The sequence below is a fragment of the Bubalus bubalis genome, chromosome 5, assembly GCF_019923935.1.
Source record: "Bubalus bubalis isolate 160015118507 breed Murrah chromosome 5, NDDB_SH_1, whole genome shotgun sequence".
Classification (NCBI taxonomy): Eukaryota; Metazoa; Chordata; class Mammalia; order Artiodactyla; family Bovidae; genus Bubalus; species Bubalus bubalis.
This window is the reverse complement of record NC_059161.1, coordinates 20043501-20070456: the sequence shown is the minus strand read 5'-3', so window position 1 is coordinate 20070456 and position 26956 is coordinate 20043501. Positions and strand designations below refer to the sequence as shown.

General features: G+C 44.8%; 1 protein-coding gene across 5 annotated transcripts in view; it reads left to right on the top strand.

Moving 5' to 3' along the window:
* Positions 1–8544: 8544 nt before the first annotated feature.
* FAM163A (family with sequence similarity 163 member A) overlaps positions 8545–26956 on the top strand; it is a 99494-nt gene continuing 81082 nt past the window's right edge. Inside the window, exon 1 of one of the 5 annotated variants that reach the window (XM_006048577.4) lies at positions 8545–8687. The gene's annotated coding sequence lies outside the window, so the exon portion shown is untranslated. The other 4 variants (XM_044942782.2, XM_025285548.3, XM_006048579.4 and 1 more) reach the window with 4 other exon arrangements.

Genomic DNA, 26956 nt, shown 5'->3' with positions numbered 1-26956 from the left:
GGATAAGGGATAGTAGAACTGTGTAAGAAAACCACTGAGCTAGGTTTTCTTTTTCTTTATTTTTTAAATTGTGAAAGTATGGTAACACATTTATAGGAGACTTGGAAGATACAGAACAAAGTTACATATAGTTCCACCGTAACAATTATTTTTTTAAGTAGCTAAATTAAGACTTATAGTTGAAGTTTCAAGGAGCTAGGTTTTATAATCTAGCCTTCTCTGGAGACATCTGTGGCCTTAATCACTGATTAAACAGTACTGGACATCTTTAAAAAGAAAAACTTAAATCCTAGCTTTGATTTAATATGTAGCTTGAGTGTCTGATGGCAGAGTTGGTCATATGGAAGAAATTAAACTAACACTCCTTTTTGAAACTTTCCCCAGCAAAACCTGTCATTAGATAAAAAGAATTTTTATCTTTGCAATTATAATGACAACACCAAGATTGCTTTGGGAAGAGAGAAACAGCCTCCTCAGATAAAGAAGGGGATGTTTCCACTGGCCAAAGAGACTAGGCTGAGGTGATGTAGTCCTTGTCTAAAGGGTCCTTTTATTTATTTTTTTTTTATTTTTATTATTTTTAATCTGTGGGATCTTAGTTCCTCAACCAGGCATTAAACGCATGCCCCCTGCATTGGAAGTACAGAATTTTAATGAAGTCTCAGGTCCTTTCATTTTACAATGAAAGTCAATAGAAAAATAATATTCACTTTACAACTTACTTTACCAGAATGCATCCAAGAGAGCGAGGGATATGGGTAATTTTCTTTTTTTCCTTGAGATAGTCCTATAGGCTTCTAGCCAAAAGATAGAATTTGTACCAAAATAAGCCCTTCCAGATTAAAACAAAAGCAACATCTTCATGCACGCAACTGAAGATCTTCTGCTTCTGATAGTGGCAGACTTACCCTCCTGAAGGGTTAGCTGAAGGTGAGTAAAAGGTTGGATAAAACATGATTAAAATCTTAAAAGCATTAAAGAGCTAACAAAAGGAATTACTAGCATTAAACCCAACCTGAAGATAGAAATCCAAAGAGATGGAACCTTACATTTGGGACACTGGGGGTCTTCTGATAATCCTGGTTAGAAGTCAAAAGTTGAAGAGCACTGTTCACCAAAGGTATGAATGCTGCTAAAAAACCACCCTGTGCTTTGGTTTGGAGTCTTTTAAAGGAGTTACACTCTAGGGTAGAGTGAATGGACGTGCACTTATACTCGGGTGTGGGCTGGATTTGGTGACTCATTTCTCATGAATAGTATATGGCAAAGGCAACGCTCTTTCTCCACATGAGCTTTCATCCCTGTTTCTTTCTTTTTTGGGGGGTGTGAGGTGCATGGCATGTGGGAATCTTAGTTCCATGACCAGGGACTGAACCCATGCCCCCTGCAGTGGACATATGGAGTCTTAAGTCTTAACCACTGAACCACCAAGAAAGTCCCCTAGGTTTCTTTAAAAAAAAAATTTTTTTTAATTTACTGAACAAGTAGTTGATTTACAATATTGTATTAGTTTCAGGTGTACAGCATAATAATTCAGTATTTTTTCAGATTATATAGGTTACTGTAAGACAATGGGCATAATTCTCTGTGTTATACAGTATATTCTTGTTGCTTATCTATTTTCTATTTAGTAGTTTGTTAATCCCATACCCCTAAGTTGTCTCTCCTCTCTTTCCTCTTGCTTTTGGTAAGCACAAGTTTGTTCTGTATCTGCAACTCTATTTCTGTTTTGTATATACATTCACTTATATTATTTTTAGATTCCACATATAAGTGATATCACGTAGTATTTTTCTTTCTCTGTCTGACATTTCCCTAAGCATTATGTTCTCTAAACTGAAGATCAACAAGGATATGGAAGACCTGAACAAACTATATAACACCTAGGTGTAACATACACCTATAGGATGCTCCACCCACAACACCAATCTTCTCTGGTGCACATGACCTTCTCTAGAACAGCCCATACATTAGGTCACAAAATACGTCTCAATACATTTTAAAGATGTGACATCAAAGAAAACATGTTCTCTAACCAGAATGGAAAAAAATTAGATAATACTAACAGAAATAAATTTGGGAAATTCACAAATATGAAATAAACAACATACTTCAAGATAACCAATAGGTCAAGGATGAAATCCAATGGAAAATTAAAAATTTGAGATGAACGAAGATGAAAACATAATACACCAAAACTTATGGAATATAGTGAGAGCAGTGCCTAAGGAGAGATGCATACCTATAAAGAGCCATCAATATATTAACAGAGAAGAAAGACCTCACATCAATTACTTAAACTTCTACCTTAGGAAACTAGAAAAAAGAGCAAACTAAATCCAAAGCAAGAAGAAGGAAATAATAAAGATTAGGGTCGAAATAAGTGTGATATAAAATAGAAAAACAGTAGAGAATCAACAAAGCCAAAAACTGTGACTTGAAAAAAAATCAACAAAATTGACCAAACTTGAGCTAGACCGCTCAAGAAAAAAAGAGAGGAGACCTAAGTTACTATTTGTTGTTTTATTTGCTCAGTCATTTCCAACTCTTTGCAGCCCCATGGCAAGCTACTATACTCAAGAATAAAAGCTAATCACTACTGACATTACAGAAATAAAAAGGATTATAAAGGAGTATTATGAATAATTGTATACCAAAAAATTAGGTAACCTAGATAAAATGGACAAATTCCTTAAAAGATGTGAACTACTGAAACTGACTCCACAAGAAATAGAACAATCTGAATATACCTATAACAAATAAAGTGATTTAATTAGTAATTAAGAAACTACTCACAAAGAAAAGCCTAGCCCCAGATAGCCTCACTAAAGAATTTTATATTGTTGAAAGATGAATTCTTCCTTCATAAACTCTTCCAAAATAATGGAATGGGAGGGAACATTTCTCAATTCATTCTATGAGACCAGTATTACCCCGATACCAAAATCAGATAAAGACATTATAAGAAAACTACAGATAAATATACCTGATGAATATAGATGCAAAACATCTCAACAAAATACCAGCAAATCAAATCCAGCAACACATAAAATGGATTATTCAGCAGGCTGCTGCTGCTGAGTCGCTTCAGTTGTGTCTGATTCTGTGTGACCCCATAGACAGCAGCCTACAAGGCTCCTCCGTTCCTGGGGTTCTCCAGGCAAGAACATTGAAGTGGGTTGCCACTTCCTTCTCCAATGAGTGAAAGTGAAGTCGTTCAGTCATGTCTGACTCTTCGAGACCCCATGGACTGCAGCCTACCAGGCTCCTCCATCCATGGGATTTTCCAGGCAAGAGTACTGGAGTGGGTAGCCATCACCTTCTCCTATTCAGCAGGACCAAGTGAGATTTAGCCTAGGAATGCAAGATTGTTTTAACATCCAAAACTCAACAACTATAATACACTATTTGAACAGAATAAAAGTCAAAACCATTTTATCACATCAATAGCTATAGAAGGCATTTGATAAAATCCAACATTCATTTTTAAAACAAGAAACATTCAACAAACTAGGAATAAAAGGTATCTTCTTCAGCCTGATAAAGGACATCTAGGCATAAACCCATAGCTAACATATTTTGTGGTGAATGACTGAATGCTTTCCCCCTAAGATCAAAAACAAGACAAGGAAGTCGGCTCTTTCCACTGCTATTCAATATTTCACTAGAGGTTCTAGCCAGGACAGGAAATGTGGAGTGAAGTAGGCTGACCACAATGAATCAAAGTAGAAATCAATAACAGAAAGATAATAGGAAATCTCCAAACACTTGTAAACCAAACAACAAACTTCTAAATTATCATTTCATCAAAAAAGAAATTCTTAAGGGAAGTTAAAAAAAAACATTGAATAAAATAAAAGTTCAAATACAACATATCAAAATTTATGGGATGCTGAGGAAGCAGGACTGAGAGAAAAATTTATTTCACTAAGTGCATGTAAATAGAAAAGAAGACAGTCTCGAACCAATGATCTAAGCTTTTGCCTCAAGAACCTAGGAAAAAGAGCAAAATAAACCTAAAGGATTAAGAAGGAAGACAAGATTAGAAACAAATAAAACTGAAAACAGAAAAAAAAAATAGAGAAATTCAAGAAACAAAGAGTTGTTTCTTTGAAGGAATCGATAAAATTAGCAAGACTGACGAAGGAAAAAAAGAGATAACACAGATCACCAATGTTTCAAGAATGAAACAGGAAATATACTATAGACCCTGCAGACTTCAAAAAGATACCAAGGGAATATGGTGAACACACATAAATTTGACAACTTACATGAAATGCCAATTCTTTGAAAAATATGAAGTACCACGTCTCACCCAAACTGAAGTAGACAATTTTAACAAACCTGTAACTATTAAGGAAATTAAATCTGTAATTTAAAAACTTCCAAAAAAGAAACCTCCAGGCTCAGATAGTTTCACCAGAGAATTCTACCAGCATCTAAAGAAGATTCGACATCAAATCTACATCATCTCTTCCAGAAAATGGAAAAGGAGGAAACATTTCCCCATTCATTTAATGAAGCCAGTATTACTGTGATATGAAAATTAGATCACCATACAAAGAAAGAAAACTTCAGACCAATACATCTAATGAATATAGACACAAATGTGCTTAAGAAAATATGAGCAAATAGAATTTAGCAACGTATAAAGAGAATTATATACCATGACCAAGTGGGCTTCATTTCAGAGATGCAAGGCGGGCTCAATTTATAAAAATCATCAGTGTAATTTGCCATATTAACAGGCTAAAAAGAAAAAAAAATCACATGGTTATATAAACAGTATAAGAATGATTGACCAAATTCAACCCCCTTTTGTGACAAAAACTTTCACAAAAATAGGAACGGAAGGCAAATTTGCCAAGTTGATAACTACAGCTAATTTATACTTAATGAGGAAAAGATTGAATGTTCTCTCCCTAATTCTTATCAAAATATCAGGAAGGTTCTTTGTAGATACAGAGAAGATTATTCTAAAGTTTAAATGGAAAGGCAAAGGAACTAGAAGATTTAAAACAATTTTCAATAGGAAGAACAAATATGGGTAGAATCAGTCTGCCCAATTTCAAGGTTTATTATATAGCTACAGTAATCAAGACTCATAATAGGAAAAACTGAAAAATCAGACCTTATTAAAATTTAACACTTCCTCTGCAAAGGGAAAAAAAAGTATCCATGTAAAGAAGATGAAAAGACAAGTTACAGACGGGAGAAAATGTTTTCAAACCACACATACACAAAAGGACTAGGAACTAGAGTATATGAAGAACTCTCAAAACTCAACAGTAAGAAAATAAACAATCCATTTAGAAAATGCCCCAAAGATATAAACAGACATTTCACCAAAGAGAACATACAGATGGAAATATAAGCATGTGAAAGATGTCCAATATCATTAGCCAGTAGGAGAATGCAAATTAAAATCACCATGCGCTATCACTGCAGATCTATCAAAACGGCTAAAATCTCAAGAACAATATTAACACCAAATGTTGGCAAGAATTTGGAGACATGGGGTCAGTCATACATTGCTAGTGGAATGGAAAAATGGTAAGCTACTCTGGATGGCATCACTGACTCAATGGACATGAGTTTGAGCAAACTCCAGGAGATGGTGAAGGACAGGGAAGACTGGTGTGCTGCAGTCCACGGGGTCCAAAGAGTCAGACACGACTGAGCGACTAAACAACAACCCTCTGCAAAACAGGTTGGCAGTTCCAAAAAACCAAGCATGCAACTACCACACAATTCAGAGATTGCTCTCCTGGGTATCTATCTCAGTAATATGAAAACTATTTAGACCAAAAAACCTGTGCGCAAATGTTTACAGCAGCTTTATTTATAATAGCTCAAAAAACTGGGGGGTGGGGGAAGATGTCTCTCAATGGGTGAGTGAATGGTTAAACAAACCACAGTACATTCATACCATCCAATTAATAAACCTGCATGATTTTCCAAAGAATTATGGTCAGTGAGGAAAAAAAATCCAAAAGGTTATGTACTGGACAGTTTTATTTGTATATCATTCTTGAAATTACACAATTTATTGAAATGATAAATAGACACACGGTTTCCAGGAGGGTGGGAAGGGGTGCCAGGCGAAAGCAGGTGTGGTTTTACAGGGAAACCTGAAGGATTCTAGTGGCGAGTAAAGATTTGAAAAGGCATTTAACAAAACAGAAAATTTGATTAGTCTATAAACACATGTAAAAGTGCACAACCTCATTTGTATTGGGTTGGCCAAAAAGTTCATTTGGGTTTTTCCATCCGATGTTACAGAAAAATCCAAACGAACTTTTTGGCCAACCCAAATAATTAGGTATATGAAATGAAGATCACAATTTTGATACCGTTACGCAAATGCAACTACCACACAATTCAGAGATTGCTCTCCTGGGTATCTATCTCAGTAATGTTGACAAAAATGAAGAAGTCTGACAATGTTATGTTTTGGCAAGGATGTAGAGCAATTGGAACAATCATCCATCTCTGCTAGGAGTGTAAACTTTATGACCACTTTGGAGAACAATCTAGTATTATCTGAAAGACTTAAATGTAAGTATACCCTATAGCTTAGCAATTCTACTCCAAGATATATACACTAAAGAAAAGTTTGCCCTTGCATGCCAGGAAATATATAGATACATGCAAGAACATTATTAGCAGCATTATTTGTAATAACCCAACTACAACTGCAGGCAACAAAACAGATGACCTCATAAACATAATGCAGTGAAAGAAGAGGCCAGACACACAACAAAATGTTCATGCTAAATTGCTCCATAAACAGAAAGTTCAAAAACTAAACTACAGTGTTTAGAGATGAGTAACAAGCTGATAAAACTATAAAATATATATAAGGAAATAATTACCATACACTTAGGATAGTTGTTGCTTTAGGGGGAAGTACTTTTGAAAAACAATGGGATCTGAGTTGATGGCAATGTCCTGGTGGTTATTACAAAGTTTAGTGTATTTTTCTCTGTGTGTAATTGTTTATGAGAAAATAACGCATCCCTTCGTATTTCACTGTCTCGACTTTGAGAAGAAATGAGGACGGAGGAATGTAGGTGTGAGGTTTGACTGTGTGAGAAAAGGCAGCGCAGGAGAGTCTGAGGTCAAAATTTAGAACCTGTCAAGAGAGAGGGGGGTGAAATGGAGTGTTGAGGAAATGGCAGACCTGCTAGGTTGATGAAGTGGGTAGATTGCCTATGGATGTTGTTGTTGTTGTTTTCTCAGTGCTTAGGAATAATATAATTTGCTCTAAAGTGCTAAATTTCTTACTCCCCTCTGTTACAAGTTGGACTTGAGCTGAGGGACTATAGTTGTTGTTTTGTTTTTTTTTTTCCAAACTGTATTTGGTTCACCTTGGCTTTGAATCCTCCAGGCTATCCAGGGCAAGAAGAGGAAAACATTTGACGTGGAGCAGAAAGGCTCCCTCCTTGAGCATGAAGCCGGGTGACCCCATCCCTCTCTCCTCCCCAGTCCTCAGTTTAAGCAAGACGGGAACAGAGTCAGAAGAAAGATAAACAGACCAAATCAGGTAAAAGTTTCCCAAATTTGGAAGTCCTGGAAAGGGACACTTTCCTTCTGTCTCATTCCGTCAGGTTCTCCAGGCAGATCTCCTGAACTATTGATGTCAAAATTCATTGTCTGAAAGTATAGCACATAAGCACCTTTAAAAGCTTTATGTGCTGTGTTGAATCGCTCAGTCGTGTCCGACTCTATGCAACCCCAAGGACTGTAGACTGCCAGGGGCCTCTGTCCATGGGGATTCTCCTGGCAAGAATAGTGGGGTGGGTTGCCATGCCTTCCTCCTGGGAATCTTCCCAACCCAGGGATGGAACCCAGGTCTCTCTCATTGCAGGCGGATTCTTTACGGTCTGAGCCACCAGGGAAGCCCGTTATCTTAACTCTGAACCACCAGGGAAGCTTCTATAAAAACTTTATAAGAGGATGATTTAAGGAGAGTCTCGAGCACCCTTAACGTTTTCTCCTTGTGTTGGGAAGAACTCTGCTTCTTCTTCCCTGCCTTTTCCTGCCAAATCTTGCCAGCCCAACTCTGATCACACTGACTCCCTCCCTGCCCAGCCCCGAGGACCGGGTACCCCTCAATGGCGGGGACATCAGGTGTCACTGGGGCTTCAGGGACCAGTGTGGACCGGAGTTAGGAGTTAGAAAAATGAGCCGTTCAGGCGGCTCTCGAGGCCAAGTCCAGTGGACAGCGACACACCCCGGCCCTTACGACTGTCATTCTCCCAGGGTTTTCCGCGCTGGACCCAATCTGTACGTAGCATACCAAGTCCTCTGAGCCAGTCTTCCTAAGGCGCCCCACTCCAGTTTCCTTTTTTTTTAGGCAAAAAGGCAGGGAAGCCTCTTTGGAAGGCAACCACCTGCGCTGTTCCATCTCTTCCCTTCGCCCTGGAGCAGGCAGCCTCTCTAGCAGGGGATTCTCCCAGGATGCGGGCCAGCGCCAATCAGGACGCTCGGCACCTGCCCCTAGTGCCAGCACCTGGAGGGGCGATGAGGTTCTCGGCTCCGGGCAGGGCCAGTCCTCCGAGCGCCGGGGAGGGCGGAGGAGCCTCACGTGGGCCTCTCCAGCCCGGGGCGCCCGGAAGGACACGCGCAGACCCCGTGGGAGCCCAACCCCGGAGCCGCTGCCGGAGCGGAGCCGCTCAGCAGAGGTAAAGAGTAAGGCGTTAATCCAAGCCGAGGTTCCCCGAAGGAGGCAGAAGGGAGGGCTCGCGGCGGGCGGAGGACCACGCGGGGCGCCCGGCTTTGCGCCGGGATGCGCCCGGCTAGCGCGTACTTTCGAAGGCGCCTCTGAAGCCCGGTAAGCGCGCCCCTGGATCGCCGCCCTCTGCCCATCCCTATCTTGGCCTTGGCCGTGGCCATGCCCTGCTGGCTCTGGGCACCCGCTCGCCTCTCCCGCTCGGCGCCAGAGCAGCTCTCTCCGGGGAGGTGGGGGTGGGGGGTGGGGGGGGGGAATGTCTCCGGCCTCGTGGCCAGGCCCCCGGGTCCTGCGGTCCCCGCCCCGGGGCGGGCCTTGCCGGGTCCCTGCCCGCGGCCGCACGTCCGCCGCCCGCCTCGGCTTGGCCTCGCCGACCTGCTCCGCGGCGCTTTCCGCCGGGCGGGACCCCCAAACGGACGCGGCTGCTGCGCCTTGGCGCACGCGAGCTCCCCGGGACCATGCGGCTGCCCCGGCCCGCGACACGGCCGGCCGCGAGGTCTGGCCCGGCGCGCGTGAGTGAGCGGGGCTCGGGGCGGGGACTGAGGACCCGGGGTGGGTGGGAACTGTCCGTCCGGCGCGGCCGGGTGGGTCCGAGCGCGCGGGCGCCCCCGGGCCAGCCTTGCAATTTGGGCTTGATGTGCTGATGGTTTTCCTGAAGTTTTTCAAAATAAGTCGGGCGGAGGTGCGTTCGCGAAGCCTGTTCGGCCTCGCCGGTCCAGGATTGCCGGGGGCTGACTGCCTGCCTCGGAGACAGAAAAATCGGACTGTCACCCGGGCCCTCTGTTCGCCTCGTCCTGGGGCCCAGGGCGGGCGTCCAGCCCCGCATCCCTCGGACAGCGCGCGGGCAGGAGGGCGCGGCAGGTCTGACTGGAGGCGCCGGCCACATTGGAACTCGGCTCAGCGGCCGGGAGGAGGGTTTGGCTCGGAGAGAGAAATCCCGAGGTGAGCGGAAAGCAGTGTCGGGGTGATTCCCCCCATTCTGCTGCTCGCGCTCCAGTAACTTGGAAGTCCGGCTGAGATGGGCGAGTAGAGCGCCCAGCGCGGCGCGTGCGAGACCCTCAGCGCCGGGTTGGAGGGCTTCCTGGCTGCTCTGCGCCTCCCAAGGCGGCGAAGGAGGGCAGGGGTGGAGAGCTGTCTTCTCTGTCGGTGTCTTTGGGCTATTTACACCATCCATGCTTTTCTGCCTCATCTGGGCATTGCTTTTCTCTGGGGCCCTGCAAGTTTGCTCCAACTACTTTAATGTGGCGGAGATGCGGATCGGGGGGGCCGGTGTCCAGCGCGCAGCCTGGGGGCCCCCGTAATCAGCTGAGGCACTTTCTTTCGTCCTTTCCAATCCGCCCTGCTGCGGACCGGGAGGACCTGGGTTGCGGGGAAGGTGGTTTCCACTAGCAGGACTCCGCTGCGATCCTAAGGAGGCTGCAGTGTAACTGACACGGGTCGCGGTCTACACAGTCTGATCTCTGTGCTCTGCCAGGTCTCCCCACCCCCCGCCACCACCACCTCCCGTGGGTCGGCACGTTTTATACCGTGTGAGAGACAAACGATGTTGGACTCCAGATGCAGCAAGTTCACTTTGTCTGCGATCCGCTGGCATCTGGAGTCTTGGGCGGGGGTGGGGGGTGCGAAAGGCCGCTTTATTTCTGTACTAATGAATGTACTTGAAATCACATTTGAATCTTGCCCCTTTCCTTCAGACTGACAGAGTTGGACCTAGGGGGAGGAAAGAGCAAAGGAACATTCTCTGAAAGCAACTGTAATTTCTCAGACGTCTCCCAGGAGGGTCCAGCTCCCACGCAGGAGATCTAAGCCAACAGAATACAGACATGTAGGTTCAGGTCGGCACTCATGTGGTTTCCTGAGGTTCAGCCGGGGCATTAGACATCAGCAGCAGGGTCCTCCTCACAGTTCCCTCACTGTCATAATTCCTGCCATGCTAGGGGTTGGGGGTAATGAAATGAGACAGGACCTTGAATGGGAAAAGTCTCAAGTTCCTTGGGAGGAAGGGGTATTATATGCATAGATAGAAGCCCAGCTGTAAACATCACTGAGATTCCTGCCAAAGCTAGAAATCTGCATGTAGTTGACCTCATCAAAAACAGTGTTTGGGGAGGCCAAGATGGGGCTGTGCTGCTGATGAGAGCAAGTCCTTCATGTTTTGCTCAAGGATCTCTGTTTTGTCTCTGACTTGCCCATCTGTAATTGGAAATGAGCTCTGCCTAGACCAGAGAGCCCTCAGCCTGAATACAAACGTCATCTGGCAGCAGAGGAGCCTGGCACAGAAACAGCCCACCCCTCACCCAGAGGCCCTGAAGGGGATTTTAGTGAGCTCTCCTGCTGACTTTGGAAGGAGCCTGGGGTGACTTACAGGAGGGAGTTGGGAATCCTCTGGGTGGCCATTTAACAAAAGAGCCTTTTCCCCGGGTGGGCAGTTCAGGTCCTGTCAATTGTGAAAAGTGCCCTGAGGTTTAGAATCTGGCCTGATGGTTATTAACACTAATGAAAGCTGCTGCTGTTTGCTAACTACCTTCTGTGTACCAGTGATAAGGCTTTGCAAAAGATCAGTATTATGATCCCCATATTTCATGGAAATATGAAATTTCATATTTAGGAAAGGTTAAGCAATTTGCTAAGATTGTAAAGCTCGTCAGTGGCAAAGCTGTGCCTGGAACCCAGGTCTGTCTGATTCTGTCTCTGCTCCTTCCACAGGGCAACTCTCCTCCCCCTAAGAACAGACACACATGTGGGAGCTGAAAATACAGAACGTTGTGAATAAAGACTGTTATTTGTAGGTCCAAGGGATGTTTGTGACCCCATTAGACTTCAGAGGACGTGCTGTCCTGGTAAAACTGGATGCTCTTTTCTCCCTCTAGAACTCAGGCATTTAACTCATACAAAACAGATTAATTTCTTTAATATGTAAAGTATAAACTGCGATGACATTTATTTACCATTCAGTTAGCAAACATCAAAAAGATGGATAAACTGCTGATGAGGTTCTGAGAAAACAGGCAGTTTCATACATTGCTGGTCAAAGAGTAAACTGGTAGTACTCCTTTGGAGAGCATTTTAGACGCATTTATCAATATTAGTAATGCCCATGCCATCTGACTCAGTGATTCCAACTTTAAGAATCTAATTTGCCCTTGTTCTTGCATGTGGCCACATAGACATGTATCCATTGTAGTATTGTTTGAACAATGAAAGAACAACCTACATGCTCATTAAAGGGGGACTTGTAGTACTTCCAGATAGTGGAATACTGTTCTGTTCATCCATTAAAAAAAAAATTTAGGAAGCTTACTATTAATATATAACTGATATAGGACAGTTTTCAAGATAGGGGCTAAGTGGAAAACATGCATAGGGTGTATATAATAAGCTACTGTTCACACTATAAAAGAGAAGAAAGAAGAAGCAGTTCAAGATATTTGCTTGTATTTGCATAACCATATATACAAAAGCTAATAATACCTGTTGCCTCCAGGGAGAGTGGCCCTGTAAACTCTCTTATACATTTTTACTTTTGAATCATGTGAATGCATCAACTATTCTTAATAAAAACCTCTTTCCTTGCCCTGTGTCTGACATAGTCCCTCAAGCTCTTCTCCAGCTGAACAGGGTGGGGCAATATTCCCCCTAGGGTTGCTTGGTTCCCTTTCGGATAAAAGCAAAAGTGCTGTGAGACCACACAGGGCCCATAGGCTCTGGGCCATCTAAAATTCCTTTGACTTCAGGCAGGCTTTGCTTGGAAAGTTGGGATGAGAGGTGTTTTAGCCTCTCTGAACTAGGTAGGGGAGATAGGATATCTCCAGCCTTGAAAACAACACGAAGAAATACCAACTATCCTTTTTACTGCCATATTTGTTGTTGTTTAGTCTCTAAGTCGTGTCCGACTCTTTGGGACTCCATAGACTGTAGCCCACCAGCCTCCTCTGTCCATGGGTTTTCCCAGGCGAAAATACTGGAGTGATTTGCCATTTCCTCCTCTAGGGGATCATCCTGATACAGGGATTGAACCCACATCTCCTGCATTGGCAGGTGGATTATTTACCACTGAGCCACCTGGGAGAGCTCTCAGGATGGTACTGCCCGATTGTTCCTCTATACAGGATAAAGCATCAGCACCTGGATAACATTAAAGGGAGGGGAGGAACACTGTGGTTGGACTTCAGAAAGGGCAGAAGAGGTCTGTTTCTGGTGTTGCATTTGGACCTCAGAAAGGAGAGGAAGGGAGATACGCTTGAAAGAAAAGTTTTGAAAATTGTTCTGGGATCTAGGAATGTATTATAGACCCAGAAGAGGAAGGAAAGATATTGATGCAGTTGTCCGTGCATCAATCAATGTGTCCCCAGAAGCCCCTTTGGGTGCTCCCCATCTGCACAGATGCACAGCTCAGTTTTTCCCCCCATGCAGCCTGGAAGCCATTAGATGCACGAAGGTGGTTGGGGGCAGGTATTAGGCACTGACTTCCCTCCTTCAGGTAGGACAGGCTGTTGAATAGCAGAACCAGTGGAAGAAAAGCTTGCTTCTAATCACATGAGAAGAGGCCCTCCTGCACTGTTAGGTGGGAAGCTTTCATTGGGAGCTCTCTCTGTTCAGTTACTCTGCTGAGAGCTCTGCCTACATTATCTCATTTAACCTCTTGATCAGGTACACGTGAAAACCCTTTGCCATCAAGCGACGACAACTTTATGCTCTCCTTTCAATGGCTTTTCCGATCTCTGCACGGTAACCTGCAACACAGGCATAGCGGCATCACAGAAGCGCTTGCAGACTCAGTTTGGGTTATAACAGCATGTGGCTGAGCATTCCACGCTTTGATGGATGAGCTGGAATCTGTGCAGGCTGGATAGGTTTGTATAAAGCAGGGTTCAGGGACAAAGCAGTCAGCGCTCTTGGTTTGGATTTTCATCTCTCTTGTTTCTGTCTCTGGGTGTGCATTAGGGCTGGGCTGAGTGGACTGCGACTGCGATGTTCCCCGGGGATGGAGGGAGGAGGAGGGATTGTCTCTGCTTTAGTTCAGATACCAGTGGTGTGGAGGGCTGTGAGGATGTGCTTGGGAGGCCCAAGGTCTGCAGTCAAGGAGGGAGATGAGCAGAGTGGCCCCTGAGCCCTAGATCTGTGCTGGGAGTCTGTCTGCTGTTTGGAAAAAAAAAAAAAACCAACAACAACAGCCTGAGAGCTGAGAGGCTTGCTCACTGCAAACCTTTATTCTCCCACGCAGCTCACTGGCTAGGGCTCACCTCTGACTCCCATTCCACTTCAAAAAGAAGCAGCTTGAATTTTTCTGCAGATAAATTCTGGAGCACACAGGCTCCTTCTCTATGCTGCAGTTGCCAATAGGGGTGAGAGCAAGAAGCTGGATGGGAGTCTCAGCTAAGGCGGTCAGGAGCCAGCCAGAAGGCGGGAAAGCCAGATACCCCATCTGTGGATATTTTCAAAAAGTCACCTTATGACAAACACAAAGATGCTATTTACATACGTACGAGTAGTGGATGATCAGCCTAACACACTTCAATTCAGAAAATGCCTATTGTTTTCTGAGGAGACAGAAAGGTGAGCACAGCCTTGTCCCCAGATCTAGGTTGCCTGCAAGGCAATCTGGGAGAGAAACATTCATGTCAGCAGCAGGATTTTGCAGACCAAAGAAGTCAACGCCAAGCAGAGGAACAGGCGACATGCTGTCACATGCAGGGGCTAGGGTGAGTCAGGCTGCCATGGTAATTCTGATAGATTATGAAGGTCTTTTTGGAGGAGGTGAGTTTTGAACCGAGCCTTGAAGGTGAAGTATGATTTTGACAGATAAGCTCAGGAGAAAGGGCAGAAGTGGCTAAGAGAACAGCTTGGGCAAAGGCACAGGATTATGATAGAATGTGGAATGTTCAGAGATACACTCATATCAGTAAAACATCATGATTTACCCAACTTCTGCCTCAGGCACATAGCATTTTCAGATACTTAGAGAATAAAACTCTATATCCCCATTAAATAGGTGCCTACTATGATTTTTTGTTGTTGTTGTTCTTTTTTGGTGGTAAAATCAACAGGGCTCGATGATGGATTAGATATTAGAAGTGAAGCTCACAAGGACAAGACTTGTAAAGCTATAATAGGTTTGTATCAGATTCATTGTACTTTAAAGAAAATACAGTGGCTGGTATTTTCCATATGTGAAATTTACGTTTCTGTTGTATCACACCGCTGTGTCACTGAGTTGTTCAATTGGGAGGCAGCAGAGCATAGAAGGAAGAGTACTGGGACCAAGGATGTAGGTTCTGTCTCACTATTTTGTTTATTCATTTATTCAGTCATCCGTTTATTCCTTCATTCAACAAATATGATCCATGTGCCTGGGCCATATGCTGGGATCACTGGGGAGGAGTAGGAATGGGGGAGAGAGGAAGAGAGAGAGAGGGAAGGAAAGGGAAGGAGGGAGTGAGAGAAAAAGAGAAAGGGGGAAAGAAAAGGAAAAGTCATGGTCCCTGTACCCTCCAGGAACTTGAAGTACATGGAGGAGATCATAGGAACAGGTGATAAATATAAAAATAGGGACGAAGGGCAATGGGAGAGGCTAGTTGCTAAAATGAATAACCAACCTGATAAATTGTATGGGATACCTCCAAGAGAACAAATCAGAAAGCTAAAAACTTTCAGTGGGTCTAAAATACTTGTTCATGTAGCAAAACCCATGGGAATCATGGTGCTCTTTAAAGAACCCCATGAAATATTTATATAGTAAAATGGCTGAATGTATAATTTTGAACTAAATCCGAGAGCATCCTATGCCAGACTCTGTCACAGGCACAGAATCGTAGGTGTCACATTGTAAGAAAACTTTCTGAAACAAAAACTTTAAATTGAGAATATTCTGTCAGCTCATTTTTTCTCCCTGAGAATTGAGGAATGACTGCCAGGTTTCTATTTTAGTGCAGGAAACCCTCAGTCCAGCTGGTAGAACATCAGGCCTCCACGGGAGCGTGGTTTTGGCAGTTCGAAGGTGGTGGATGACTTTAACAAGGGCAATTTCGGAGGAGTGACGCAGCCAGAAGCTAGTTAGAGTTGAGTTGAAAAGTGAGGATCGCATTTTCGAGATGTGAACAAGTATTTATTGAATGTCACGGGATACCATGTTCAGTTCAGTCGCTCAGTCATGTCCAACTCTGCGAGCCCATGGACTGCAGCACACCAGGCTTCCCTGTCCATCACCAACTCTCAGAGTTTGCTCAAACTCATGTCCATTGAGTTGGTGATGCCATCCAACCATCTCACCCTCTGTTGTCCCCTTCTCCTCCTGCCTTCAATCTTCACCAGCATCAGGGTCTTTTCTAATGAGTCAGTTCTTCACATTATGTGGCCAAAGTATTGGAGTTTCAGCTTCAGCATCAGTCCTTCCAATAAATATTCAGGACTGATTTCCTTAGGATTGACTGGTTGGATCTCCTTGCAGTCCAAAGGACTCTCAAGACTCTTCTGCAACACCACAGTTCAAAAGCATCAATTCTTCAGTGCCCAGCTTCCTTTACAGTCCAACTCTCACATCCATACATGACTACTGGAAAAACCATAGCTTTGACTAGATAAACCTTTGTTGGCAAAGTAATGTCTCTGCTTTTTAATATGCTATCTAGGTTGGTCATAACTTTTCTTCCAAGAAGCAAGTGTCTTTTAATTTCATGGCTGCAGTCAGCATCTGCAGTGATTTTGGAGCCCCCCCTCCCAAAAAGGTCTGTCACTGTTTCCCCATCTATTTGCCATGAAGTGATGGGACCAGATGCCATGTTGAGTGGGGAGAAAAACCAAAACAGTCAAAGCCCCAGTCCCCATGGAGCTTGAAGTCATTGGGAGAGAACAGATTTTCACAAGGGCAGTATAAAGTCACATGGTGATAAAAGCTATAAAGTAGAGGTACATGGTGAGCTCCCTGGTGGCTCAGTCATAAAGAATCCACCTGCAGTGCCAGAGACCTGAGTTCAATCCCTGGTTCAGAAAGATCCCCTGGAGGAGGAAATAGCAACCCACTCCAGCATTCTTGCCTGGGAAATCCCATTGGCAGAGGAGCCTGACAGGCTATAGTCCACGGGCTGCAAGAGTCAGACACAACTTAGCAACTAAGCCACCGTCACTAAAGGCACATGGTACATTATAACAGGGTCTCATGGATGGTCTGAGGCCACTCAAGGAGGACCTGGGAAGTCATCCTGAGGGAATGCTGATTGAGCTGAAACCTGAAGAGTGAGCAGGAGTTAAGGATGTGAGGGGACTTTGGGAACTGGGAGAGAGTGTTCTAGAAATGGAGAAAGGCTGTGGCTACAGGGAACATGGTATGTTAAGATGCCAAAGGCCAGTGGGTTGGGGTGCAGAGAGAGAGAGGGACAAGCATATGAGGTGATCAAGAGAGGCAGAAAGGGGTTAGAACATGCAGAGTCTGATTGGCCACAGGTAAGGATTTGATGTTTCTAAAGGAGTGGGTAGTCACTGAAGCAGGAGGGCGACATAGTCAGATTTCCCATTTCAAAGAGATCTCTCTGGTTGCAAAATGTGGATCGTCTGTTTGAAGTGGTCAAGAGTATATCCAGTGAGATCAATCAGGAGACTCGTGAAGTAGTCCAGGTGAAAGATGACAGTTGTTTAGACTGGGATGTATGTAGTAGACATGGAGAGAAGTAGGCAGATTTGAGAGGTCTAGAGGGTAAAAGGAACGGGAAGTGGTGGTTTGGATGTGAGCATTGAGAGGAAAGTATTGTGGATAAGTCCTAGGCTCCCAGTTTTGTGTGGTGGACGGTGGTACCATTCCCTGAGACAGGATATAGTGGGGGAGGACAAGACTTCAGGGCAAACATCATGAGTTCAACCTCAACCGTGCTGTACTTGAGAAGCCTTTGAATCATCTGAAGCAGGAGGTTTGAGAAGTCTGGGCAGGAAATACGCCTCTTGTAAGTCATCAACATCTGGGGGTCATAGAAACCATGGCATGGATGAGGCTGCCTAGGGACTGAAGATGGGCTCAGAGAGAAGGTCTGGAACTAACTTCGAGTAGAGTAGGATGATTCTGAAAAGTAAACAGAGAAGGATGATCCAGAGAGATAGGACAAAAACCAGGAGGTGAAAACTTCATGAAAGCCAAAAGCAGGGTGTTTCCTGAAGAAAAGAGAAAGCAGAGGTGCTGCTGGGAAGTGAGTTAACATGAGCACCAATAAAGGTCCATTGGCTTTAGAAACATGGAGATCATAAGTGATCTTAAGCAAGAACTTCAGTGATGTGATAAACAAAAGTCAGATTGTAGTTGATGGAGGAAAAAGTGGAAAGTGAGGAAATGGACACAGCTTATATAAACGTCTTTCCAAGTGTTTGGCTGTGATGGAGAGAGAGGGTAGTTTCATAGTTTAGGAGGAGGCAGTTGAGCACGTTTAAATGCCAATGGAAAGGGGCCAGTTGAATGGAGGAGTTAGGCGTTGCAGGAAGGATAATTCATAATGTGAGGTTCCTAAGAAGATGAGAGGACAGCGCTGAATGTGCAGGTGGAGGGACTGGCCTTGGGATGGAGAGGGGCCGCTCTTGGAGGTAACTGGAGAGGGGGAGGGTAGGATAAGAGTGGGTGTTAGAATGCTTGTGAGTGCTGGTGGCAAGATGAGGATGTTGCCATTGATAATGAGAAGAAAGAGTGGGTAGAGGGGAGACGGGAGAAGGGCATTCTTTTAGAATGGGCGTGATGAGGACAGTGAAGAGAGAAAGGGTGATGACAGTAGAGAAAGAGGATCGTGTCGAAGCTTATTAGCTGTGTGACCTTGAGCCTGTTTTCTTACCTGTAGGATAAGGATAATAACCATGATGCCTCCTCCATAGAGTTGCGCCTGGCACATAGAAAGTGGTCAGTAAATGCAAGCTACTCTTTTAACTTTTATCCTCACTGTCAGTGGCTAGCACAGTGCTGAACAGTGGCTAGCATGGTAATTGGTTTTATTTGAAATAGTCATCAATACTCCCAGGTAGTTAGTAGCTCAGAGGTAGATGGCCACCTGTCCGTCTCCGCTTGTCTCATATCCCATCTCTGAGGCACCCATCTCTTTCTTCTCCAAGCACTTGGAAGCTTTTCTACTTGCTTAACGCTGAGGGATTTGTACATGGTGCTTAGCCAGGGCAGATTCTATTAGGGGATTTAATCATATGGGTAGGGCACAGGGCCAGGGTGAAAAGAGAAGAAGTTCAATTAATTCAAGAGCCCAGTCTTCTCCAACCTCATTCATATCCAGAGGACAGAGCATGTGCAGAACTCATTCCTTCATTCCTTTCAGAATGTCTATTGAAGCCAGCTTCGCATCAGGCCTGCATCCAGACTGGGATAGAGATGAATAGGAATGGTTCCTGCTCTCCTCCTATTAATCTGATCAGATAAATGTTATAATGACTGTGTCACATGCTGGGAGCACAGGAGAAAGAGCCCATAGCTGTGCCCAGACAAGGCAGGGAAGCCTTTCCAGAACAGGTAGTGTTGAGCTAGAACGTGAGGATGCAAGTCTTTGCAGACAAGAAGGGAACATCTTTGCAGACAAGGAAGGAGGCCTTGCAGGCCGAAGGAGGCCCAGGAGTCTCAAGAGATGGCAGGAGGAACTGGAAGCCGCATATAATCCAGTAATGTAAGAAAAGGAAATGTTAGATTATGAAGATGAGTTGAGAGACTGGATGGAGCCTGGCATGCTGCCTCCTGGGCTAAGGACCTTGAGTTGCCCCAGTAGGAGATGTGCAGCCACTGTTGACTTTTGATAGAGGCAGAGTGATTGGCCAGGAGACAGTAGTGGTAGTTGAGGTGAGGGCTGATCAGAGAACGAGTTTCAGTGACACGGGTCTGAGGTACGGTCACCTTAGTGCATGAGTAAAAAGAAATTAAAAACCATTGGCATTAAGGAAGTCATGGAAATTTGAGGCTAGGCTGTTAGAGAGGTCATCTTCGTACATGTTGCAACTTTCTGGGATGATGGCGGAAGCTTAGATGATGAGGAGACAATTGCTAAAGTCCTCAGTGAGTGAGGGAGCATCAGTGATGGGGCAGGGAATAGAGTGAAGAATAATCAAATAGCATAGAGATCACAAAGGAATAATGGTTTTTTTGCAAGATAATGGAAATCAAACACTCTAGACTCCTGGAGAGCAGAATAGACTCATGGAAGATTTTAACTGTTGCTTGTGTCCAAGATGAGGCAGCCATCATAAAACAGGATATATTTCCAAGGCTCCAGGCCACTGCTGGAGGACACCGTGCAACACTACAGATGGGCACCCACAGATTCAAGATCTCAGAAATCAGCTGAGTGGGCATGATAACTCCACAAGCCAAGATATTGTCCTTGGTGGAGTCCCTTTCCCAACTGCTCAAAGAACATTTCCAGTCTCTTTGCTGAGGTCTTGTCCTCCCACTGGAGCAAAGGAGTTGGGCAAACTGCCTCCCTCATCTCAAGGTTCTGGCTGTTCAACACCTGCCTTCTCTTGGCAGATGGGTTTCATTGCCAACTTACGGCAATGCTTTGTTGGGCATCCACTCTGTACCTAGGCTGTGCTGGGCACATTGGAGGATTCAGAAAACTACCAGACATGGTCCATGCCCTCAAGAATCACTCTAATTAGAAAAGTCAGACTGGTATACCCGGAGTATTAAGAGCAATAGTAAGAGGCTGTGTCCAGACAGTCAGGAAAGGAGGTACGGGCATTGAGCTATCTAGTCAAGAGTTGGTGGCTCAGATGGTAAAGCATCTGCCTGCAAGGCCGGAGACCTGGGTTCAGTCCCTGGGTTGAGAAGATCCCCTGGAGAAGGAAAAGGCAACCCACTCCAGTATTCTTGCCTGGAAAATCCCATGGACAGAGGAGCCTGGGGGGCTACAGTCCATGGGGAAGCAAAGAGTCGGACACGACTGAGCGACTTTGCTTCAAACAAAAACAAGGAATCTGGAAAAAATCTTCCAATTTTTGGATGAGGGAGGAGGCTTGAGAAGTGGTGGTGCCATTCACAAAGATAGGAAATTCAATAGAGGAAATCGATGAAGACCTCTGATTTGGAAATGGAGAGTTTGTAGGCTTCTTTAGGTGGAGACAGATGTGGGTCTCATTTGTCTATGTTGATGAAATGGCAAGTTCTGAGCGGGCATCAAGAATAGATGTTTTGTGAGTTCCCTGGTAGCCTCATGGTTCGGATTCCATGCTTTCACTACTGTGGCCCAGGTTCAATCCTTGTTTAGGGAACTGAGATCCCACAAGCCATGCAGGACAACCTAAAAACATGAGGAGCCAAACACGGAGAAGGAAGGGAGGTTCAAAAGGGAGTGGATATATGTCAACCTATGACTGATTATGTTGAGGTTTGACAGAAAACAACAAAATTCTGTAAAGCAATTATCCTTAAATAAAAAAAATTAAAAAAAAAAAAGGAGGAGCCAAATGAAGACAATGGTAATAAAAAGATGAAGAAGGCACATACTTTAGAAATAGTTAAGGCAAAAATGGATAAGATTTGGTGATCAGATGTGAGGGAGAGATTGGGATCACTTACAAGTTACTAGGCATGGGGACTGGGTAGATGGTGCACGTGTGCTTTATTGCTCAGCTGTGTCCCCTTAGTCATAGCCCGCCAGGCTCCTCTGTCCATGGGATTCTCCAGGCGAGAATACTGGAGTGGGTTGCCCTGCCCTCCTCTAGGGGATCTTCCCCACCCAGGGGTTGAACTCGGGTCTCCTGCATTGCAGGCAGATTCTTTACCATCTGAGCCACCAGGGAGGTCCAGTTAGATGGTGGTACCATTAATTAGGAGGAGAAATGCAAGAGGAAACACTTTGCAGAGAAGAGCAGGTAAAACCATAAGGCCTGTTTGGGAACATTCGAATCAGAGATTCCTGTGGAATAGCTAAGCATACAGAGTCTAGGAGCCACTTGGCAGTGTGAGTCTGAAACTCAAGGAACATTCAGCCCAGGTATATAGCTTCAAGGTCATACTGTCATGCTGCAAGAGAGTTCTGAGCACCAAGTGATATGGTTCCACAGATGTTGGTATTGTTATTGGACTCTTAATGCCTTGTTAATTGAAAGGTCATATGGGAAAAGGTAGGTTGGTTGAGAATGCTTCTTGTAGTATTTTCTTTCTGTCTGTCTCTGTTAACAAAGCCTGGATCAGAGCACATGCTGCTTTGCCTTGAGAAAGAACGCTTATCTGGATGTCAGAGCTTTCCTTAATCCAGGTCATCTTCCCAAATATTTCCCTCCTGTCAGACAAATAGTAACTGTATCTTCTGGATCTTTTTGAATCTAAAAGAAGATATTTTACAGACTTGCCTGGTGGTCCAGTGGTTAAAAATCCACCCGCCGGTGCAGGGGACATGGACTTGATTCCTGGTCTGGGAAGCTCCCACGTGCCACCGCGTACCTAAGCCCCTGAGCCACAACTACTAAAGCCTGCACTCTAGAGCCCAGGCTCAGCAACAGGAACAGCCTCTGCAATGGGAACCCCCCGCTTGCCGCAACTAGAGCAAGCTCACGTGCAGCAACAGACACCCATCACAGCCAAAATAAATAAATAAAGGTATTTTACTAAAAGTGCTTCCCAGGTGGCACCAGTGGTAAAGAACCCACCTGCCAACGCAGGAGGCGTAAGAGACACAGGTTTGATCCCTGGGTTAGGAAGATTCTCTGGAGGAGGGCATGGCAACCCACTCTAGTTTCTTGCCTGGAGAATTCCATGGACAGAGGAGCCTAATGGGCTATGGTCCCTGGGTTCACAAAGAGTCAGATACAGCTGAGCAACTGAACACACACAGCACATTTTACTCAACTATTTGAGGGCAAAAGGTTGCAGTTTCTCTGAAACAGATAGAACTCTTTTAATAGTTTAAGAGAAAAACAACAGAAAAAAAAAAAAAAGGCTAACACTCTCCTTAACCCCATCTTCAGGTCTGCTCATGCTTTAGCTGCTCCCCATGCCTCCTCTCACTAGGTGAGTTTGAGTAAGTGTGAGGCTACAGGACTGTATGACTATGTAGACGCTGTAAATAGTTCTTCTAGTCGCTTTCCTTCTTCAGCTCACTAACTTCACTGGTGTTCCTGGCCTTTTGTCTACCCATCATCCTGACTTTTAGCAGGCATTTATTGATAGAGCCGTGCAGGTCATTATAGTTTTTATATACTTTTATTTGATATACTTTCCTTTTTATATACTTTTCCTATTCCTTTCTGGAATTCCTTGAGTCCCCCACCTCTGGGGCTGCTCTGGTGCTAAGTCGCTTCAGTCGTGTCTGACTCTGTGCGACCCCATAGACGGCAGCCCACCAGGCTCCGCCGTCCCTGGGATTCTCCAGGCAAGAACACTGGCGTGGGTTGCCATTTCCTTCTCCAATGCATGAAAGTGAAAAGTGAAAGTGAAGTCACTCAGTCGTGTCTGACTCTGTGCGACCCCATGGACTGCAGCCCGCCAGGCTCCTCCGTCCATGGGATTTTCCAGGCAAGAGTACTAGAGTGGGGTGCCATTGCCTTCTTTAGCCCCTCTCTTAAGACTCCCAGATTTCCCCACAGTCCAGCAACCAAAGGGGTAATGTTGGCACAGCAGGGACTCCTCTTCCCAGCCCAGGGCTGCTCTGGACACCAGTACTGATTGGTCATCATGGGTCCTACCCGTTGTTTTTCCGGATTGAGGCTTACTGTGTATCAGACACTGGGCCAGGTGCTGAGATACCATGGTGAACAAGGCAGGCAAGGTCCCTGCCTTTGTGAAACCTATAGTCGAGACCAGTGTTTCTCCATCTCATCGCGGTTGACGGCCTGATAACTCTTTACTGCGGGCAGCTTTCCTGTGCACTGTTGTGTTTAGCAGCATCCCTGTCCTCTACCCATTAGATGCTTATAGCAATCTCTCCCCTAATTGTGACAACCAAAAAGACGAACAGACGTTGTCAAATGTCCCCTTGAGGCCAAAACATTGCTCCTTCCCCGCTGAAAGGATAAAAGGATAAAATTATTATCAAATAATTGATCACAAAAAGAAAAATACAAAGTATAAAGATGCTCTGAAAAAAAAAATTAGCAGATACCATGATAGAGAATGAAAGGAGACTTTAGGTTTGATTATATGAATCAAGGCCTCATTAATGAAGTATTGCTTAAGCAGAAGTTAAGTAACGCTTAAGGGGGATGAGAAACTAAAGAGCCTGTTGATGAAAGTGAAAGAGGAGAGTGAAAAAGTTGGCTTAAAACTCAACATTCAGAAAACTGAGATCATGGCATCTGGTCCCATCGCTTCATGGCAAGATGGGGAAACAGTGGAAACAGTGACAGACTTTTTGCCGGGGGGTAGGGGGGAGGGCTCCAAAATTACTGCAGATGGTGACTGCAGCCATGAAATTAAAAGATGCTTGCTCCTTGGAAGAAAAGTTGTGACCAACCTAGACAGCATATTAAAAAGCAGAGACATTACTTTGCCAACAAAAGTCTGTCTAGTCAAAGCTATGGTTTTTCTGGTAGTCATGTATGGATGTGAGAGTTGGATCACAAAGAAAGATGAGCGCTGAAGGATTGATGCTTTTGAACTGTGGTGTTGGAGAAGACTCTTGAGAGTCCCTTCGACAGCAAGGAAATCCAACCAGTCCATCCTAAAGGAAATCAGTCCTGAATATTCATTGGAAGGACTGATGCTGAAGCTGAAACTCCAATACTTTGGCCTCCTGATGTGAATAACTGACTCATTTGAAAAAACCCTGATGCTGGGAAAGATTGAAAGCGGGAGGAGACTGGGACGACAGAGGATGAGATGGTTGGATGGCATCACTGACTCAATGGACATGAGTTTGGGTGAACTCTGGGAGTTGGTGATGGACAGGGAGGCCTGGGGTGCTGCAGTCCATGGGGTCACAAAGAGTCGGACACAACTGAGCTACTGAACTGAACTGAACTGAAGGGGGATGAGAAAGAGCCAGTCACATGAGGAATAAGGGGCTGAACAAAAGGCTTTTGCTGTTTGAAGAACAGGAAAAAAAAAAAAGGCTTATTGACTGGGGCCTAGGAACCAAAGGGAAAAGTGATGCAAGATGAAAGAGGAGAAGTAGGCAGGAGCTAGATTATGAAAGCCTTATAAACCATGGTGTGCTAAGAGTACCCCCAAATATTTGTGCAGTGTTTTAAGTAGGCAAGAGATATGCACAGGTTAATGTCTGAAGATTATCTGTCTGCTGAGTGGCAGCCAGTTGGGAAATGATGCCAGCGGTCCCAGGCAAGAGACTGGGGGTGGCCTGGATCAGGGCCGTGGAGATGGAGAGGTGTGGATGGATTTGGCATCTGCCTTGCCTGTTCCTGGTGCCTCACATATTCTGGTCACATCCAAGGGTTGGCAGTACTGGTGCAGGAGCCACCTTGCCTTTATTCAGTAGCATTTGTTGAGTGCCCGCTGCATGCCCAGTGAGTAAGACACTCGTCCAGGCAGCCCAAAGTCTAGTAGGGCAAGAGACACACAATACGATTCCAGAGTGTGGAGGTGCCGTGACTCTCGAAGCATGGAGGTTTGTGGAGCGGGAGGTAACCCAGTCTAGGGGGAGGAGAAGAGTCAGGGGAGGACTGGAGGAAGGGACAACGAAACAACTAAACTGACTCACAAAAAATAAGTTAACCAAGTGAAGTGGTGGGTGGGGAACAGGCATGCCAGGCCTAGCACGACCCAGCGGAAACCCAGAGGATGCAAAGTATGCATGGAAGGGCGGAAGCATAAAAACCAGGGCAGGGGCGGGGGAGAGAGGAGGCTGCAGGGGTCGGCAAGAGCCTGACCATGAATTAACCTTTGGGTCTTGAGGTGAGAACAGGAGCAGATGGGAGGCGTGCGCTCTCCAGCTTCCGATCTAGTCTCCTCCAGTGCATCCCCCGCTTGCTACCAGAGCACTCTCTCTAAAGTCTAGCTCTGCTTAAGACCTCTCAAAGTTCCTCTCATATTCTGTGTCCCACAGAGTTCCCCACAGCAGCTCCCAGGTGTCCTAGCTGTACTCAGCTTCTGCCACTCCAAGTGACTTTTACCAAACCCACTCTCTTCCACAAACCATGTGCCCTCATTCACAAGAAAAAGAATCCTAAAAAGAGAGCACAAGATTATCATCACAGGTAAAATAACTAATATGACAGAAATGTTTACTAATTAGAAGATTCCTTGGTAAACTAGCAGCCACTTAAAATGACGTAGGGACTTCCCTTGTAGTCCAGTGGTTAAGACTCCACCTTCCGATGCAAGGGCTGCTGGCTCAATACCTGGTCGGAGAACTAAGGTCCCACATGCCTTGGGGTATGGCCAAAATTTTTTTAAGAATGATGTAGAAACATATTTGACATGAAAAAATACATATGATCTGTAGCTAAATTATAAAATGGCATGTACGCAGTATAATTCTAGTAAGCATGTGGGTATATGTCAGTATGACTGTACAGGAAACAGTCAACAGGTCTTATCTCCAAGCGAACAGTTACAGGAGATTTTAACTTTTGTCTTTTGACTTATGTATTATATTTTAAAAATTTATAATACACAGTTATTACTTTTACAATAAGAAATAAACAACAAACAAAGCTGCTCTAGGGACATGGCTGGCAATGTTCCCAAGGGTGACTGACCTCCGGCTGGTTACCCTGACTGCTCCTTGTAGACACAGCAGTATTTTTCTCCAGGAGGACTGCAAGCGAGACTAATTCATTAAGTGCTTTCAGTCCTGAAGATGACAGAAACCAGGAAAGCATAAAGTCTCGTTACTACGACAGCCAGTAGCCTTGATGTCTGTGTGTTTATTTATTAACAGGACTTTATGTATCCATCCTCCCACCAGTTCCAGGAGCCTCACAGCTGACTTTGATACAGATCACATTTTCAAATTGGTACAGCCCATCTGTCAGAAGAAAGACAAGGCTGCCTCACCCGAGGATTAAAACTACAAGAACGTGGTCCTTGGAAGCAAAATGAGCTTGAAAGATACTGACAAGGGCTGGTGAGGGGTTAGGAGAATAGTGCGCTGAGGAGCAAACTGGATCCGTGGGTCGCTTTCTTTAAGTTAACAATTATAGAATAATGACTTTACTGTGCAGGCGTTGAGTGTGCTTCTGTCACCTTTGCAGCAGTTTTATAAGGAATTATTCCCATTTTAGAGCTGCTGAAACTGAGACTCAGAGAGGATGAAGAACTGGTTAATAAGAGCTTAATTTTTAACACAGCTGTTTCTTCAATGA